The 15,784-nt window shown below is 36.8% G+C and overlaps 2 long non-coding RNA genes across 2 annotated transcripts in view; one reads left to right on the forward strand and one right to left on the reverse strand.

Moving 5' to 3' along the window:
- The window catches only part of LOC134810171 (uncharacterized), a 110,811-nt gene that overhangs the window by 67,881 nt on the left and 27,146 nt on the right, over positions 1-15,784 (forward strand). The window lies entirely within an intron of this gene.
- Positions 1-15,784, reverse strand: part of LOC104006740 (uncharacterized) — a 90,961-nt gene that overhangs the window by 20,175 nt on the left and 55,002 nt on the right. The gene's annotated exons all lie outside the window — the stretch shown is intronic.

The following is a 15,784-nucleotide window of genomic DNA, read 5'->3' on the forward strand; positions in this document are numbered from 1 at the left end:
TTCCAGTGAACTTCAACCTTTTACAAGTCAATTCCCAAAATATGTTGTTACCATTGATAGTCTTCAAATGAGTTTGTGGCTCCCATTGGCATAACTTTATCCCAAAAGCCTTGAGCTTATCATATATCTAGTAATTTTGTCAGCAATCTCAAATACCTATTTACATGTGCCATACCTTATACCCAGTCTGTGGCACAGGAGCAGATATACAAATTAGGTCTCCCAGTCTTCCAAAGTTTTCTAAAACGGGCATGTATCGTGACCTTGAGTTTCATCTTTCTGATATATGTTATAATAAATGTAATAAAATAAATTAAAAATAAGGGTAAAACTTAGAAATTCACCTTCCCAATCTCCATTCCTCAGCCTCAGTCTCATTTCCCAGAGACAATTACATTTAAATATTTCTAATTTTAGTTCTAGTGTTTGTCACTATAAGTACTGGGCTTTAGATAGCTTATGCACACTCCATTCTACAAAGGAAGAATTTAGTTCCCTTACTAGAGTCTTCTTCTGTTTTCATTCTGATTTACAGTATTTTCAGTTTTTCAAGTGATTGCCTTCATAATTTTAAATGATACTACTCCTTCAATTTGAGATTTCAACATTGAAAATCATAAAAGATTCTTTCTTCTGCTGAATAATATTGAGTGTCCACATTGACCAAATGCTGCACTAGGTTCTAGCAATAAAATGAGTAAAAACAGACATAAACCCTGCCATAGTGAAAATCACCACTTAATGAAAAGGGTGATCAATAATAACAAAACAAAATAAATTATAATAAGTGTGGCCCAAAATAAAATCATTGTGAGATAAGTTATGAGAATTTATATTAAGGAGGTCAGGGATAGTTTCTCAGAAGAGACCACCCTTGATAAGAAATCTGACCAATGAGTAGGATTTATCTATGTGGAAAATTGTAACAAAGGCTTTCTAAGCAGAGGAACAGCTTGTGCAAAGACCCTGTGGCAGAGAAGTAATGGTGAGTGTCAGTGGGACTCAAATGGAGAAAGTTAAGAACTGCAGAGATATAAGAAAGAAAAGATAAATATCGACCGGCCATTTGGAGCTTTGCAGGGTTTATAAAGGAGTTTTGCCTTTATCCTAAGATCAAGGGAAAGTCACTTAATTCTGATCAAATCATGATCAGAATAAGGCTTCTGAAAGTTTACCCTGGTTACAGCTTAGTGGATGTAAAGAAATAAGCTGGAGTCTTATTTCTTTCCCTATAGATCTTACTTCTCAGTCTTAACATTGCTTTCAAATTGCCAATAATTTTCTTATTTTTATTAGCTTATAACTATATATGAGCCTTCAATATTTCCTCTGCAAATTGAGTGTAAATGTTAAAAACAATAAAAACATCTACTACCCTATGTCCTAGCAATCCCATTCCTAGGCATTTGCCCAGACACAAATGAGTGCACACATCCACCAAAATATTGTGGAAGGATGTCCATAACAGATTCATTTATGACAACCAAGAACCAAAACCAAGTCCAATGTCCAACAACAAAAATGGCTAAATTATATCATGTAAAGAAATACTACACAGCAATGAAAAGAAAATGAACTACTGGTAAACACAATGACAAGGATGACTCTCACAATGGCAGAAGTTAGACACAAAATAATACACACCATTGGATTACATTTAGGTGAAGTTTAAGAACTGGCAAAACTAATGAATGGAGAAGGAAGTGTGAATGGTGATTACCATTTTGAGAATGGAAGGATGTGACAGGAAAGGCGCATAAAGACTACTTTTGGGTGCTGGAAATGTTATATATTTTCATCTTGGTAGTTATTACTTAGGTGTGTACATCTTTAAAACTTGATCAAACCTCATAAAGATTAGTGAACTTGACACTCATTTGACCACATATATTCTACCTCAGTAAAAAATGTAAAAAACAATAAACAGCATTTAAAATACTAAGATATTGCAAATATGTCATCCAGATCCAAGTGAGATATCTGGCACATATTCATATGTACCCCTGTAAGGAGATTATTTCAAGAGTGAAAGCCAAATTCATTCTTTAAAAAAATATTCTATCACTTTCTCAAAATCATGCCATATGGACAGTGAACTTTCAAAGTCTACATGTCAGAAAATGTCTTTATTTCACTCTGACTTTATTAATTGTTTGGCTCCAAATCATTTTCTCTCAGAACATGGAGGGAGTTGTTACATTGTTTTCTAGAATATGGTGTTGTTAATGAAAAGTTTAAAGTTATTTTGATTTTTATAACTTTTAAAATTTTCTTTGAAAGCTGTAAGAAATTTTTTTTTACACACAGTGTTCTGAAGTTTCACCATAATTTATGTAGATACATTAAATTTCTATTACAGCTTAACAAATTATCACAAATTTAACTGTTTAAAATAATACTCATTTATTATATCACAGTTTGTGAAGGTCAGAAGTCCAGGAAAGGCCAGCTGAATCCATAGCACAGAGTCTCGCAAGGTTAAAATCAAGGTGTTTACTAAGCTGCATTCTCAAATGGCTAGGGAAGCATCGACTTCCGCACTTTCTCACGTTTTTGGCAGAATTCACTTCCTTGAAGCTGTAGAATTTATGGAAGCTTGCTTTTTCAAAGCCAGCCATAGAAAGAGAATCTCTTCTTCCCGTCTCTGGGCCCAAGAAGGCTTTTTAAAGGGCTTGCTTGATGAGGTCAGGCACACCTAGAAGAATCTCCCTTTCAATTAACTCAAAGTCAAACTGATTGGGGACATTAATTCTATCTGAAAACATCCCTTATCTTTGCCATGTAACGTAACCCAGTATGGGAATGACATCTGTCAGAGTCAGGGGACCCTCTCTATATTTAAGAAGAAGAGATGCCATAGGGCATGTACACAGTGGGTGGGATTCCTGGGAGGCATTTTAAAACACTGCCTACCACGTATTTTTCACACAATTCCTTTTCTTTTTCTTTTCTTTTTTTCTTTTTCTTTTTTTTTTTGTTTTTTGTTTTTTTGTTTGTTTGTTTGTTTGTTTGTTTGGAGTCTTGTTCTGTCACCAGGCTGGAGTGCAGTGGTACAATCTCAGCTCACTGCAACCTCCGCCTCCAGGGTTCAAGTGATTCTCCTACTTCAGCCTCCCGAGTAGCTGGGACTACAGGTGCCCGCCACCACGCTAGCTAATTTTTGAATTTTTAGTAGAGACAGGGTTTCACCATGTTGACCTGGTCTCAATCTCTTGACCTCGTGATCTGCCTGCCTCGGCCTCCCAAAGGGCTGGGATTACAGGCAGGAGCCACTGCACCCAGCCCTTTTTGATACTTTCATAACCACAAAATTCTGAATAATACTGAGCTCAAATAATTGTTGAATAAAGAAATAAACAGATACTTTACAGCTCCTTTCAAATCTGAAGATGTGAATCTTTACTCTGCCCAAAGAAATTTTCCTGTTACATCTTCAAATATGTTTTACCTTTTTTCTGAACACTTTGATTATTTTAATAAATATTATTCACAGCTCAATATTTTCACCCATTTTAAAAATTTCTTTGTCTTTTTCTTTACATTCTTATATATAAGGGTAGGGAGCGATATTTATGAATAGTTCATATCACCAACTTTAACAATTTGTGTCCAAGTTATTATTCAATTATCCTATTCAATGTTTTATTTTGACAATCTTATGCATTTCTAAGAACCGGTTCTGGTTCTTTTATCTTATTCAATTCTGGATATAATGGCTTCTCAAATCTCTCTGAGAATACTGAAATGATCATGTTTAAGTTTTCTTTTCTTCCTGAATTACCTATTTCTTTACAGAATCAAGTTTCTTTTTATAAGGCCCCTTGTTGCTGCTTCTACGCATGTATCTGGTGATTCTTGATTATCCACTCACAGTTGTTCATGAACCACTAAGTAATTTGGATATGGTGGATGAGTCTGTCTCCAATGTGCCATGCTCTTTCCATCTTTGTACTTGAGCTCATACTATGACTCCATCTGCATCTGTTAGGCCTTCTTAGTTCCAACATTCACAAATAGCTCCCATCTTTTGGTATTCACTTACAATGAATATCACACAGTACATGGTTTAGAAGGGTTCTTTATTTTATTTATTTTTTAGATACAAGCTGGAGTGTCACCCAGGCTGGAGTACAGTGGACTGATCACAGCTCCCTGCAGCCTGAAACTCCTGGGCTCAAGTGATCGTCCCATCTCAGCTTCCCAAGTAGCTAGGACTACAAGTGTGTACCACCATACCTGGCTAATTTAAAAACAACAACAAAAACCCAAAACTCTTATAGACAGGGTCTTGCTATGTTGCCCAGGCTGGTCTTGAACTCGTGTGCACTCAAGTGATCCTCCCGCCTTGGCCTCCCAAAGTGCTGGGATTACAGATGTGAACCACCATGGCTGGCTTCCAGTTTAGAACCTAATATCAGTTGAACTTATATTAGCAGGTAACTGATGTGGTTTGCCTCTGCAACTTGTGGTCTGTTTTTCTATTATTCTCCCTTGAAATAGTGGGATGACTGCAAGCTTTGTCTACATGGGTAAAGTGTGCATTGTAGCATGACTGACTTTAGTATGTATCAAAAGGGCCCAGTCAGTTTGTTTAGGGTCCAGCCAATATGGATGGACTTACTCTGGCGTGTAGATGTCATCCATTACTCTGGGAACATATCATTTTCCCCTCTTGGTCAGATCTGCATTTCGTTTAAAATATCTTGTCTGTTGGAAGGTTTACATTAGACTGTGCTGTACTTTTTCATGTATCAGCACCTATATTTCTAGTTCTCCTCTGGCAGACTGTTGCATTTCCTTAATAGCAGCTCTCTGCTTGTATCACAGGATAAAAATGGCTGTGATTCACATGGGGAAGTGGGTCTGGGGTGCCAAGACATTAGTGGCTCAGTTGTTTCATAGACAGTATGTGAATTAATTCCTTGATAACTACCCTAGCCCATTTCTGCTCTCACTCCTTGGCAGTTCTGAGCATATGGACTTCCTCTTCTCTGCCAGAAAGAAGAGCTTCCACTCCTGTTGTGTCATTTGGCTCTGTTCTGGTGGTTTATTATTAATAAGATTCCATCTCCTTTCTATCTTTCAGGTGAATGCTAGATCAGAAAATGCTTACTAATTGAGAGTAGGACTTAACGCACAAGCAAAACTTATTATATCATCGTTCTTTTAATCAATATTTGACTATCTAGTTTGCAAACAATAATAAGTATTGTAGAAGATCAAAAGGAAGAAAAAAGTCCTTCATCCCAGGACTTTGGAATCTAGGAGGATTCAAATAATAATAATGAAGGAATAAGAACATTAAAAGACCCAAAAGAAATAAATGAGCATGTTATGAATCATACAGAATCACAATTTTGAACTGACTACTGCAGAAAACCCTGATATGTTTGAATCATGAATTAGGGCCACGCCAATGAGGAGCTACCACGACCTCATTCCCAAGCTATACGTAGGATAAAGTTGCTAAATCTGAAGGGCTGGTAGCTCAAGAGGATAATGTCTAACAGCGATGAAGCTACTGCTGAAACAGGTGGAATGGAGTTTCAGGCTCTTCCCAGGTGCTGCCTTGGGCTTCTCTGTAAGCTATTATAAGCTAAGCAATTGAGGGTAAGACTTAAAGCACAAGCAAAATGTACTATATCATGGTTCTTTTAATAGAAAAACTATTAAAAGAAATACAATAAATATAATAAAAACTATTCACTCATAGCATATATATTTCCTCCTGATATCTAATTATGTCCTTACTCTCATTTCCCTTTCCTGTTTAGCATGGATGTACAGACCTGGATTTGAGTCCTTCATTCATTACTCATTAACTGGTTAATCTTAGTTGAGTTCTTAAGCCTCCTTAACATCCCACTTACATAAAATAGGGTCAATAGTAGGACCTAATTAATAGGATTGTTTTGAGGAAAGTACACAGTACCTAACAAGTAATAAGAATTCAATAAATGCTAGTTACTTTTACTATTTATGTTTTTGCCATATTTATTTATTTAATAGAAAAACTATTATCAGGAGTAAATATATAGTGCACCAGGGCACATTAGTTTTCTATTTTCTGTGCAATAAATTACCACAAACCTATCAAGTTAATACAGCACAAATTTATTATCTCACAGTTTCCATAGGTAAGAAGTCTGGACGTGGCAAGGCTGGTTTCTCTGCTCAGGGTCTCATAAGTCTGAAATGATGGTGTCAACCAGACTGAGTTCTTGGCTGGAGACTCTGGAGAAAAACTGACTTCTAAATTCATTATCGTTTTTGGCAGAATTCAGTTTCTTGCAGTTATAAAACTGAGGTCCTTGTTACTTTGCTAGCTGTCAGTGGGGGGCTGCTCTCAGCTCCTAGAGGCCACCCTTACCATATGGCCCCCTTTCTATTCCAGTTGTTGTGCCAAGTCAAATCCTGTCATGTTTCAAGTCTTTAACTTTGTCTTTGTCCTCTAGACCCAGATTTAAGGGGCTCCTGTGATTAGGTCGGGCCCATCCAAATCATCTCCCTTTTGATTAACTCAGAGTCAACTCATTAGCATCCCAAATTACATCTGCAAGATCTTTTTTGCTGTGTAACTTAACAGGAGTGATGTCCTTTCATATCCAAGGGTTCCTCTTACAGTTAAAGGGAGAGAACTGTACAAGAATGGGTCCTTGAGAATCATTTTAGAATTATGACTACCACGCAGGGTCTCAGAAATTGCATTCCCCGTGACACCAACACTAAAGGAGGAGAAAAAAAAACATCCCCTTCCCCTTCCTCCATTCATATCTACCCCCATTAATTTCATCCATGTGCAGCCAAACTCCTCTGAAAAAGAAAAGCAAGAAATTCTTTATTGTGTTGAGAGGATTCTGCCCTTGTGCTTTGTGTTGAGGTCTATTTTTACCAGGCTAAATGAGCACTATAAGGGACTTAAAGTAAGAAATGCTTTACTTTTTCTATTCTTAACCTGACAATCAACCTGTAAACCTTGATCCCCTACCAAGAAAAGGCAAATGAATCAAATTTACATTGACAAAGTATCTACAATAGGCATGGCACAAGCTTTACATATTTATATATAAGTTCACTTCTTTCTCAATAGCACATCTGAATATTATCTCCATTTTATGGAAGACAAACCTAGGAGATAAAATAACCTGCTCAAGGCCACAGAAGTGAAGTAAAGAAGCTAGGATTTTCATCTAGGCTGAGGATTGTTAAATATATTAGTACAAGCCCTAGATGTCAGCTACTAAAAAAGACAACTATTTTTATTAGCAGATGTGAGACAGGCATGAGGATGTACAAGTTACTTTGCTTAGCATCATGAGCAAAGCTTCATTGACCTTCAAGGAAAGTGTCTAAAGATCTAAATTTAGTTCCAGGGCTTGACCTACTAAAGCAGTCATCATACTTGTAAAATTCTCATTCTCATTCATCCACAGACCATAAGCCAGTGTCCCAACTAGGGACTTGAAGATGAGTCTACAGAGATGACCAGCGTGGTGCTGGGTGAACTTCATTGCTCCTTTCCTAGTCAAGAAGGCTTAAGTAATAGTGTGAGGAAATACCTGAAGACCCAAACCCTGGTAGAAAAGACACTGTTGTCATGGCAACATTCTAAGTATATTTTTATTTATTCTTTTTCTTACAGAAAAAAATATTTACAGTGGTTTACAGATTTTTAAAATATGGCAAAATAACATAAATAGTAAAAGTAACTAGCTTATATTGAATTCTTATTACTTGTTGGTACTGTGTACTTTTCTCAAAACAATCCTATTAATTAGGTCCTACTATTGACCCTATTTTATATAAGTGGGAATGTTAAAGAGGCTTAAGAACACAACTAAGAGGCCGGGCACAGTGGCTCACGCCTGTAATCCCAGCACATTGGGAGGCCGAGGTGGGCGGATCACGAGGTCAGGAGATCGAGACCATCCTGCCTAACGCGGTAAAACCCCGTCTCTACTAAAAATACAAAAACAAACAAACAAAATTAGCCAGGCGTGGTGGTGGGCGCCTGTAGTCCCAGCTACTTGGGAGGCTGAGGCAGGAGAATGGCGTGAACCCGGGAGGCGGAGCTTGCAGTGAGCCGAGATCGTGCCACCGCACTCCAGCCTGGGCGACAGCGAGACTCTGTCTCAAAAAAAAAAAAAAAAACAAAAACAAAAAAGGACCCCACTAAGATTAACCTAACCAGTTAATGAGTAATGAATAAAGGACTCAAATCCAGGCCTGTACATCCGGTAAACAAGAAAGGGAAATGAGAGTAAGGACATAATTAGATATCAGAAGCAAATATATATATATGCTATGATATATGCTACGAATTACTATGTACTTGCTAACGGAAGGAGACAAATTGGACTTAAAACTTTCAGATGGTACAAAGAAAGAAAACTGATAAATCACTAGCCTCAATGTCTATTTCTAGTGTTCCTAACATAAAATCTATTACTCAACTATGTATGACACTGTAAACATACTCAGTATGACAAGTGAAAACATTATTTTTGATTTTAGGTTTTTTTTTTTTTTTTTTTTTAAATAGGGCTTGCTCTATTATCCAGGCTGGAGTTCAGTGGTGTGATCATGGCTCACTGTAGCCTTGTAGCCTCAATCTCCTGGGCTCAAGCAATCCACCCAACTCAGCCTCTTGAGTAGCTGGGACTACAGGCAGTATATACACCGCACCACACCAGGCTAAGTTCTAAGCTTTTATTTTTTATTTTTTATTTTATTTTTTGAGAGACAGGGTCTCACTATGTTGTTCAGGCTGGTCTCAAACTTCTGGCATCAAGTGATCCTCCCACCTCAGCTTCCCAAAATGTTGAGATTACAGATACAAGCCACTACTCCTGGCTAAAAAACATTCCATTTAGAATATCTGTGGAGAGCACCCTGCATTACTGTATGTATATCTAAGAGCTAATATTGCTGAACATTTATTCTGGGTCAGACAGTTTATGTTTGTTTTATCCTTAATTCTTATCATCCTATGGTGTGAGTACTATTATTATTCTCATTTTACATATGAGCAAATTGAGACTTAGAGAGATGATATATAATAGGTCCAAGGTTACATAGCTAGTAAGTGGTAATGTCAAGATTAAATTCAAGTAGTCAGGTAGAACTTGTAATCACTATGCTATGTTGCCTCCAATTAGCAATTTATTAGTAGCCTTATAGTAGTTTATTGGTGCTATTTCTTATAGCATCACTAAATATACATATTAATCCAAAGTACAGGACAGTTAAGCAAAAAAGAAATTGTTGGGAGTCTGCCTACTCTGGAGTGTAGGCAGAGAAATATTCCATCAGTCCAGGGATAGATTTCAGAGTGCTTGGAGCATGAATTCTCAACATGGGCAATACCATCCAAAAGCAGATGATTATTTGTTCTTAGGAGGCCAGAAAATCTTAGATATTAAAATAGCTTGTAGACTTCTAAAAAGCCACAGTACATAAATATATATACCACTTATCTCTGATATTCAAGTTTCTCTAGGAGCAGGAAGGTGATAAGGAGAAAAATGTCTAAAAAGGCTCCATAAGTGAGCAATTTGAAAAGCAAAAGGTTGAGAAATAACTGTTTAGAGAAATAGATGGACTGCATGTTCTTCAGATTATCTTCATAAATATTATTTCTCTCACCTGCAGATTTGATAGCTACAGAGTATCACCACATTCCAGACTGTCTACTCCGATAGGATCAAAAGTGAAGTTAGTCTGTTACCAGTTGAATACAAATAGTTATGCCCAAGCAGGTATCTGTGAAGGGATAGATTTCACATTTTAACGTGATAACTGAGTTGCCTAACAACTCAGTTATTAGGTCAGTATTAGGACCCAAATGCCACTTTTGCTAGAAATCTGTAGATCATGCCAAGATTCTGCTTATAATGGATTCAAAATTACTTTATACCATGTAAATACATAAGTGGTCAAAGGTGCAAAATTTTATTCCAAATGTTCAGAATAATGTTAGTTTAAAAGTTTTCTGCTACTGGGAAGGGAACAAAAAGCCCTCATCTTATTTAAAGGACTAATAATACATGCCTTTGAGTAAATTATCCCTCTCCCACTCCCACAACTTTTGAATGTGCTTCTAAAAAACGTTTCACTTGTTCATGGAACATCTACCAAGGTAATGGCTTCAGATTTAGATTAATTAAATCATAGCTCTCTTTTCTGGCAAGAATCAGGTTGCAGTTTTGGTGGTCCATTAATTCCATCCCCAAAAGGATGATGGAGTAAGTTAATGCAGCTTTCTCCTATCTGGTCAGGTATTTTACCCTACTTATAAGTTAATAAGTAAGCCTGTTGCTGCTTCAGGAATGCTAGTAGAAGACACAAGACTCCTGAATCAGAGACAAAGGACTTTATTAATCATGGCGAAGCAAGCGACACAAGCACCAGCGTCTTTGCATCAGTTCCCCCTTGATCCCCATGTCCCATAGGGGTGAAGCATAGAGTCCAGGTTGATGCAGTGGCTTTGTCTTACAGCCAAGGAACACTTAGATTGGAAACCTGCTGTTTTTATAGCAAGCAGTAAGCAAGCCTGCTCTTTGTTCCAGAGGAACACATTATCTTATCCCTCAAGGTTGCTTGCTACAAACACAACACTGAAAAATGACCAGGTAAGAGTCGTTAGAGACTTGAATTCTTTGCATATTCAGCAAGAAAACAGGAACAAAAGATACCCAAGGAGGAGTGTCTCCCAACATCTCTCCCCTGGAGTTCTCTTTACTCTGATTTCAATGAGTTGTGATTCTTCCAAAAAAATACTGTGGATACATTTTATTGTCATACTTAACTCCTTGTCCCACTACCTTTATTTCCTGTGGGCTTTTTCTGACTTAGGTAGAGGAATTTCCTGCAAAGTAAGCTGCCATAATTACCCACTTTACTATGGTCTTTATTAATTGTCTATATGTAAATTAAATTATTCACCTTATAAAAAGATGCTAGCAAATTTGAGAAAACAATCATCATCCATATTTGAGTTGCCTCAAAATTTAAAAGCCACTTTCTGAGGTCGAGGTAGGTGGATCACTTGAGCCCAGTTCTATACCAGCCTAGACAACATAGGGAGATCCTGTCTCTACAAAAAAATAACACAAATTAGCCAACCGTAGTGTCACACACCTATGGTCCCAGCTACTCGGGAGGTTGAGGTGGGCATATCACCTGAGCCTGGGAGTTTGAGGCTGCAGTGAGCTATGACTGCACCATTGCACTCTGGCCTGGGTAACAGAGTGAGACCCTCTCTTAAAAAAAAAATTAGAAGCACTGAAAGAATATATAAAAACATGTTTTCAGGAAGCTGGACAACGTAAATTCTAAACTCTCAACTTGGGTTTCTTTGGTATGCTTAAGCATTAGTACCCATTATAAACTTACAGTTATTTCTAATTGTACTTACCCACACAGTCTTTTGGAAAATGACAGTGCTACTCAGTAGGAAGATAATATTTATTGATACTAAATTAATATGGTTGGAATAATCTTTTCATCAATATTACAATGCCCTCTTTTCCACAAATAGGACACATTATAAGAGCCCTATTTTCCTGCAGAGCACTATCAATTCTTATATATTCAATTTTTAATTTAAATAGATTTATTAACAGTTTAAACATAAATGACTAGCAAAATAGTCAAAAGAATTAGCGTCTCTAGGAAACAAAATAGAGGAAGAGGAATTTACAATAGATTTTATTTGACTCCATGCAACATCTCTGCAGCAGGGTATAAATATTTTAAGAGGTGTGTCTTGAGTCCAAACAAAAAAATAAAAAGGACTCTTGCATCCCAGGAGAATTTATATTTAAACTAAGCTATTTGTACTTGTTGCCCAAGACATATTTTAGCACAGTATTTTTGTGGCTCTCATTTCTATAATGATTTATTTGCGCTTTGCCATGTGTAGTTAGGTTCTGGTGAAATCAGATGATCAAATATTGGCATCTTACTCAGTTTGTGTTTTATAGACATGGCCTTATGTACAAGTTTGCTTTTCATCTTTTTGCACTGGAAATTTTGTATTCTTTCCTTGATATGATAACTGCATTGAGCTCCTGTTTAGAAATAATCTGTGGTCAACAAACCAAGGATTTAAGTTCCGAAGCATATTAGACTCATAAAACTGGTATAGTCAAACACCTGAATCCCTTAGATTAAAAATATAAAGACAAAGAGAAGGTGCTTAAGTAAGTTAAAGCTGCCTTGGGGCACCAGCAAGTTATGGGTTGGTGGGTTTTATAAGACTACTTACTATGCCATTCAATTAAAAAAAAGAGAGCAGTTACCATGGCAACGCCACATCTAATGATGCTTATGCTACCTCTGAGATACAAAATACCTTCTTCCAGGGACACATTGACCAACGCAGCCTGTTATGGGAAGTTTTTCATGCCTAATGTTAGCCTTAGAAGACAAAAACTGTATTTCAAGAATATGAGGAGTATACAAACACACACAGAGATCTTAGTTTGCAACATTCAAATATCACAACACATTTTAACTCATTTTCTTTCTTTTCCAACATTTTTAAGGATGAAGTTATTTTTCTAAACTTCAGGAAAATAAAATTCATTTAAGAGAAACATGTATAGTTTTGCTGATATATGGACATAGAAGTATTTTAAATTCTTCCATAAGAGCTACCAAATATGTATAATTTTCTATTGGAATAACACTTTGAGCTCCTGACTATTAACACAGAAATTTGGATATTACTCGTGTTTCAGTAAATTATATATTAACTCCTGGCCAGAAAAATATGTTAAAGTCCTATTCATTTTTTAAAAAATTAAACCTCTTAAATGAAATAATTACTTAAGGAAGTAAAAAATAGTTTGGCTAAATAGTAAAGAATATGGCCTCTATTAATCTCACAAAAAGAAGTTAAATAAATATCAAAGAAAAATATGAATACATAATACAAACAAAACATTTTGGTGTAGAAGGTAATACCTTTTCTACATTATCTCTCAGATGAGTTTTAAGAAAGTGAGTGGGATGCCACCCATTCCAACTTTTTTCTAAACAATAGGTAAATATGCACCAATAAGTATTTTCTTATTCAATGGTGTTTTTATAGAGACCCATGTAAGGACTGTCCTAATGACTATCCAATACTGTGGGGTACTGCACTCAAATCCAATGACCACAGCAGAAACAAATACCTAACAAAGGCAGAAGTTATATATCATATACCTTCTTTGTTTCATATATAGTTCTACAGTTACCAATTTGACGTTTACATTCCTACTCACTTCTGAAAAAAAGACTTAGTATAGTTGCTGCATGAGTATTAGTGTGCTTTTAATGCAAATGTGGTTTATAACCCAAAGGTTTAATGCTTGCTCAGAACTCAAAGGTCAACTGTTATCAATGTAAAAAATTACTTTTTTAACAAAAAGTAAACAAAGTAAAAGTTTGTTGGAAAGTAAAAATTGTTACTTCAATCACAAAATCACATTTTCATGCAGAAACAATGTAATAAATACAGTTTAAGCTCCCTGGAAGGCTCATAAAGCCTATTTGATCTGGGATATAACAGAACTGCTTTAGACTTGCAATAAAATGTAATTGGCTATACTACATATATAATCAAAACATAAAGCTGAAGAATACATCATTTTTATTACAAATGCTAATATTTGAGAAATTAGATTTTATTTCAGCAAAATAATAGACTAATTAGAACTTTTTGGAGCTTTGAAGAAAACTTTAGAATCCTTTGAAAATTTTACTTATTCAATAATTATTCAGAGAGCACCTACTCTGGGCCACATATTGTTCTAGGGGCTACAAAAATAACAATATAGATAAAATTTCTAAGACCTTATTACAATGGCAGAAATAAATAATGAAGAAATAAACAGCAATGAAAACAAAAAATAATTTTCATTGTCACATATGCTGCAAAGTAAATAAACTATATGGCATGATAAAAGTAACTAGGGAAGGCCACTTAAGACACAGAGAACAGAGAGATGATTGTTGAATTAATGTTTAAAAGATAAGCAATACAAATTATAAAAAGAAAGACAGAAACCAATTTCTTGCAGTGAAGTTCCTATTTGGGATGTCAAGATGATAGAATGGGAAGTTTCAGCCTTCAACTCTCCCTCCACCCCCAACCCCCACCCAGAAACACTGATTTTAACAACTACACATGATAGCAATGCTTTTATGGTAGCCCAGTCATTTAGTTAAAATGTTCCAGCACCTCCATGAAGCAAAAACAAAACAAACAAAGAAAAAACTGAAGAATAAATACACTAAGGGGAGTAAGAATAGCTTCACTTTACCCATATTATCCCTCCCCAAGCGCAGCATAGCTCAATGCTAAGAGATTCACTCAGCCTGTGATTTCTCCTAGTGGGAAAAAGGGAGATCAAATGAGTGCCTGGCTTCCCCAGCCTTCTGAGATGCTATCCAGGAGGCTCACTTGTGTTTCACCCCACCCAAAACACAGGGAATATGCATAGCGAAAACATCTAGGGGCAGCTAGGAGCAGGGACAAGAGGAGAGGCTTAGTGGCAGCTGGCACACAAATCTCAACAAGCTGCAGATCCTACTGGCTGGGTTGAAGACTCTGCCTGGATCTCCAAACGCGAGTCTCATGGGGTGTCTCAACTGTGAACATCCAACAAGCTGACATATATCCTCAGCACTCTGCATGTACCACTTGATGTGGCTGGCATCCTGAGCACACCATAGACATCAACATGTATGTGCTCCCTCCACGGAGAGCACACATGAACCACCACAGATTGCATGTGAGCTTTCACACATAGGACACATAAATTAGCAGACAGCCCTGATGGATCAGGAGAAAGTGCACAGCCAAGAACCTTCAGGTCACTGCCCTAAGGAAAATAAACAAAAGGCTCTCAGAGTCCAGCCTGCTTTGTGGGACTGAGAGAAAGCATATAATTCTAAGACACCTCCCCACCACCACCACCACTGAGAAAGAACAAGAGAAATGGGAAAGGCACATTCATATACAGGTCTGAGAGTCCGGGCGTAGTGGCTCATGCCTTTAATCCCAGCACTTTGGGAGGTCGAGGTGGGTGGAAATATGAAGTCAAGAGATTGAGACCATCCTGGTCAACATGATGAAACCCCATCTCCACTAAAAATACAAAAATTAGCTAGGGGGGTGGTGGCATGCGCCTATAGTCCCAGCTACTAGGGAGGCTGAGGCAGAAGAATTGCTTGAACCCAGGAGGTGGAGCTTTCAGTGAGCCAAGATCGTGCCACTGCACTCCAGCCTGGACAACAGAGTGAGATTCTGTCTCAAAAAAAAAAAAAAAAAAAAGAAGAAGAAGAAGGCCTGAGAGCCACCCCCCTCCAGAATCTCTAGCCAGGCTGACTGATAAAAGTTTTGTTTTGTTTTGTTTTTTGTTTGTTTGTTTTATAAGCTAGTTAGCTAGAGTGGAGGATGTGATTGCTCCTTCAACTGCAGCAATGAAAGTCTTCAAGAAACATGAAAGGAAGACGGTAACACAAAGCTTCTAGGAACATAAAAAAAATCAAAGAAATATGACACCATCAGAGTAACAAAATAGCTGAACAGCTGACTCCAAAAAAATATGGATATGAATTGCCTGACAAAGAGGTCAAAATAATTGTCTTTTAAAAACTCAGTTAGCTAAAAGACAACAAAAAAACACAATTAATAAAATCAGGAAAATTATGTATTCACAAAACTAGAAATTCAAGAGAGGTATAAATCATAAAAGGGCAGAAATTCTAGAGCAGAAGAATAAAATAACTC

The sequence above is a fragment of the Pan troglodytes genome, chromosome 5 (assembly GCF_028858775.2).
Source record: "Pan troglodytes isolate AG18354 chromosome 5, NHGRI_mPanTro3-v2.0_pri, whole genome shotgun sequence".
Taxonomy (NCBI): Eukaryota; Metazoa; Chordata; class Mammalia; order Primates; family Hominidae; genus Pan; species Pan troglodytes.